General features: G+C 38.1%; 1 long non-coding RNA gene across 1 annotated transcript; it reads right to left on the reverse strand.

Moving 5' to 3' along the window:
- Positions 1–399: 399 nt before the first annotated feature.
- LOC133525407 (uncharacterized) lies at positions 400–4,380 on the reverse strand. Its single transcript, XR_009800568.1, has 3 exons — positions 3,754–4,380; positions 1,535–1,693; positions 400–535 (listed from the first exon to the last, which is right to left on the reverse strand). It is a non-coding gene; the product is annotated as an uncharacterized LOC133525407 (long non-coding RNA).
- Between the last annotated feature and the right edge of the window lie 840 nt (positions 4,381–5,220).

A 5,220-nucleotide genomic window follows, 5' to 3' on the forward strand; every position in this document is an offset into this window, starting at 1 on the left:
ATGGACAGCGGCGGCGGCGGACATTCTTTGGATACGGAACCCCAAACGAAGGCGCATGGCTATGGTTAATATATCATTGACTCATATACGAGTATATGGTTAACATAGATCAAATTAGACTACCCAGAGAGAAAAACGGGGACTACGTTTGTATGGAAAAGCGGTCGTCCCCTTTCCTCTTAACAGCTAATAAAAAAGGTTAACGATTTTGAGAGTAACTAAACCCATCTAGTTAGTTTGCTATACTAAACTTAATATTCGATCCGGATATCTGGCAGCTATTCATCGGTGGAGGTCAAATAATGCAGGCCACTTGAAAGATGCAAGATTTAATAAAACATAATTGCTGTATCTGTACTTGCACGTAGTTATTATTTTATGCCTACGTTTTAACGGTAAATATGATAACAAGCCTTCCAACTAAATCTTGCGTCTGCAATTGGTTGAACGTGATCTCGACTTTGCCCTTCCGGAACGGTAGAAAGTTGGGAATCTTCTCTCCGGGCAGAGTCGTGTTCAAGAAGCGGTACATTCCCTGGAAGTTATGACAAGTGTTTTAGTAGTACAATCTCCAATTAAAATATCCTCTACTAGATCTTATTTTAACGTGAGTAGACATGATTTTGCGTGATAATATTTTCTCTAACTTGGGTTTCAGTGATAATCGTCGGACTAACGGCCCGATTCGTAGAATGAGATACGATAACGATAAGTTCTGATTTAGATCTCATTCAATCATTTAGATATCGTTTGTATGTCGTATAATTAACAGAAGCAGCTGGATCTGGGCAACCAATGTCACTTCGACGTTAGAAATATCGTAGATAGATCTTATTCAATTAGTACACATTCACCGCTGAGCTACTGAGAGCTGAGATTCGAAAGAAGTGGAATCTTGAGCGTTAAGAGGGTATTAAGGCACGAGGGTTAAACAAAATTTGCCTCCGAGTGAAAAACAAAAAACTTCACCACACCAACGCGAGGAAAATACTACCAAATACCATAATACCAAAAAAATCAAACCAAATCTAAACATCAGAATGAACGTAATAATAAATACATCGTACGTAGTACGTAATCATTACTTTGCCCCAAATGTGAATAGAAGGCAACTTTCTCATTAGTTTTTGAATAATCAAGAGGGCCTACTACTAGTAGATGTGGTGAAATTAAAATTATACTATGTAAAAAAAAAAACAACTTCAACAAGGATAAAATAAAATACCGTAAGTACGTAAAACGTACCTAGCCATATGTGCATATTGAATATATATTATATTATCGCAATAACTGTTTATGTAAATGTTTTAAGCCTGTAGCAAAAAACAAACTGTCATAGGGTGTCAAGTTTCGGTGGTTTCGCGGTCGGCTCCCTGACACTGCGGGGTTACGTAACGCATCGCAACCATAACGTGATTCGTATAATTTAGTTTTAAAATAAATTGTAATAATATGTATGTTAGTTTTAAGGTATTTATCTACGGGCCACTAGTTTCCTGAAATAAAGATTTTCATTAATTCATTCACAACGTACCGGCGCAAAAGGGCAGGATATTCCATATTTGTCTAAAACTGCGCTAAACATCTTTCCGAGGTATTGATCTCGTTGGAATAGGTCGCAAAACTTCAGCTTTAGCTCCAATAGACTCCGTTTGTATTGGTTGTTTAGGGCTTCGAAGAAAACGAAATGAATCTGTAAAAATTCAAGGTGTCCTGAGACATAAAAAACATTAAGCTAATTTTAGGGTGCTATTCACTTCCGCGAGTTGCCCGACATGTATAATATTATAATAGTATTATTGGAGTTTGTGGGCCTTTGAGTGCCACGTCAACCAGGTAGTGATCTATTGTGACAGCCCTTTAAAGTTCATTACTGATGCCCGTTGAATCCAGGAAATTCCAGATTCTTTGGGCCGTAATGTTCTGTACCTCATAGGGTTGCAATACGTGCCGCCCTAAGTGGGTACTTCTTTTTGACTAGTAGTGACTAGAAGATTAGTGGTTCGACAGGAACAGAGAATGTGCATTGCAGTCTTCTCTGACTGCTTGCAGAACCAGCATGTCGTTCTCTTTCCGATCTTGTTTCTTTCCAATTTGAAACATGTGTTTATTCAACTTTTTGCTGTTGAACCCTTTGATTAGAGCTTTCGAATGTTCTTGCCTTTGACGAACTTCCACCAATCGATTGCTCTTGTTTTTTCTAAGTTGCTGAGCAGAGAATATGCATCCCGTTTTGTGACTCCATAGAATGGTTCTGGGCCGACCAGGAGTGTGTCTGCGCCCTTTCTAGCAAGTTCGTCCGCTTCTTCGTTTCCGTTAATGTCGGAGTGCTCTGGTACCCATATAAGTATGACTGTTGGAGTTAGCCAGTGCATTTAGGTTTGTTTTACAGTTCTGCACTAGTTTTCTATCCAGGTTAATCGGCGCACATTTGTTGATGGCGTAGACTTCTGCCTGGAAGATTGAGGCCTGTGTGCTCATGATGACGCTAGCTCTGAGCTTAGGTCTCTCACCATAGATCACACATCCTACATCAATGCCTAATGACATTCAGTGTGCGTGTCATCAGTGGGCATGCTAAGGATTATATTTGCAAAAACCCAGGGCTTTAGTTTGGTTAATGCTTGAGAGCGCCATTTTGGCCTGTTTAGCGTGCATATTCTGTAGACGCAATGCTTGGCCTCCACTAGCACTTGCAATTGCAAGTGGAGTGCTATAATGTCCAGGTCCAGCAGTGCGTCTAGGGCCGCCCCCGGTGTCGAGGAGAAGGAACCTGTTGCTGTTAAACAAGCCGTGCGTTGCAGGCTGTTTAGGCGCGTCTTTTGGCTGGTTTTGTTACACCAGACTACGGAGGCGTAGGTAATAATGGGCCTCACTACCGCTGTGTATAGCCACAGCAATTTTGGGTCTTATGCCCCATCTTACTCCTGCCATTCGACAGCATGACTACATGGCCATTTTCGCTTTTTAATAAAATAATAATATAATAAATAAATATTATAGGACATTATTACACAAATTGACTAAGTCCTACAGTAAGCGCAATAAGGCTTGTGTTGAGGGTACTTAGACAACGATATATATAATATATAAATACTTAAATACATAGAAAACACCCATGACTCAGGAACAAATATCCATGCTCATCACACGAACAAATGAACCAGGATTTGAACCCGGGACCATCAGCTTCGTAGGCAGGGTCACTACCCACTAGGCCAAACCAGTCGTCAAAACCGGTCGTCGTTTTTGTATAAACTTTTTGCTAATTATATTATATTACTTATGAACGAAAACGAACGACAAGCAAAAGCATTTTTAGACGCTGCTTCGATTTATCTTACCATAAGAGTAGTCCATCACTATTTTAAATATTTAAGAGATCGTCCATAGAAAAAGAGAAAACGTTTTTCCATGATTTTTTAATATGTTATTGACAGAATGAAAAATAAGGTTTATAGGTTTTTTTTTCAATATTTGCAAAGTATATATTTTTTTTAAAGCGAAACATATGAACTTAGAATATATTATGCTGAAGCGATCGACATCAAAATCAAAGTGATTTGTGAAGATTTTGCTAGCAGGAACCGTTTTCTCCCGAAATGAAATTTCATACAAAAAGTACTGTTATTTCGTTAGGATCGCAAAGCTATTTTCCTTCTTAACAGGAAAACATATTTTATTTATTCCATAGTTACATGTATTTATAAAGAAAATTATGTTTATTATTAAGTACTGAAAAAAAATGCTCACCGTGATATTATTTCCCCAAGTATGCTTGATCCCTGCCTCGAGGTTGTAGAGGTAATCACTTTTTCTACCGTACCTTATGACGCGTGCAGACACATTATATAAGTATTTCTCGTTGACGTGGGCCACTTCGGTACGTTCGGGTATGATTATAATACTCTAGAATAAACAGAAACATTAAAACCTATGTCACGCATTGAGAGCGTCAATAATCCGAGACTGAGTGTTTAACAATTTCACCCTAGTTATCAGTCTATTTTTCATTTCCAATATGAGGAAAGTAAATTACATGTGTGAGTATTAATCAAAACACAACTAAGTATGACCTTACATAGTACTTCTTAAGGGTACTTTCAACTAACACTTTAGATAAAAGTATCGTTATTTATGGAATGGGGAGTTAAATGCCGGAATGGAAATTGTCCAACAAATCCATTGAAAACCATATTTTTATTGCTTATCGTAAAAATAACGTACTTGGAATGTAAAATGCACTGGTGCAGAAACGTATAACTTTCTGCACACTTCATAGAACAACACTTTCAGAGCATGAGAAATGAAAATATATATTTGATTTGAGACGATTTTAATTGGCCTTCATAAAAACGTACGTATTTACTTACGTACGTATTTTTATTTATTTGATTACGTATTTCTATTTGTGCTAAGTTATTTAACTGGCAAAAAAACTCTTTGACAAAAAAAAGAAAACATTACGCAATTATAAACGAGTTTACCACAAAAATGGCAATTCCAGGATTCTCAGGACCAAATAGAATCTTGTCAGGTTACTTTAGTTGATTTGGGATACATTTTTTTTATTCTTTTGCGGTGAAGCTGCAGGAAAGTCGCCTCCGATGCTATAACCATTCGAGTATAAGCCGCAGAACGGTAGACTACGTCGGAAATAGATCTTTCGACCTCACTGTCCCAGGCCCTAGATCACGCGGCCCCGGTAGGCCTAAGAGCGCTGGCTGGACGTCGGACGTCATGATAGCCGACATGGAAGACAACAATCTCATACCTGAGGATGCCGAAGACAAAGTGGAGAAGATTAAGTAGGAAAACCGACCTTGACGCTAGGCCGGGAAAAAGCTAAATTGAAAAAGAAGACTATTTACCCTTCACGAATGAATTAAAACGTGGAATTAGGGGCTCGTTAACATGTTATCCATCATAAACTGAAATAAATGTCATATACTAAGAAAAAGTGACCAACCTGGAATCACTTTAATCTGATTAAATTAGAAGGTCCGGACCATCCTGTTCTACCTTAGGGATGGCCAGGGTGCGCCGTGAGCCTTCAGTTACAAATACATATTCTTAAAAAAAAATACAACCTATGCCCATTTTAATAGTATATTACCGATTAATCTTATCTGATCCTAGGAGATAATATAATGATATACTTAATAAATGTATACACACCAAGGTCCATTCCGAATGAAATGTGGTAAGAACAATAACAAG

Source organism: Cydia pomonella, chromosome 15 (genome assembly GCF_033807575.1).
Source record: "Cydia pomonella isolate Wapato2018A chromosome 15, ilCydPomo1, whole genome shotgun sequence".
Classification (NCBI taxonomy): Eukaryota; Metazoa; Arthropoda; class Insecta; order Lepidoptera; family Tortricidae; genus Cydia; species Cydia pomonella.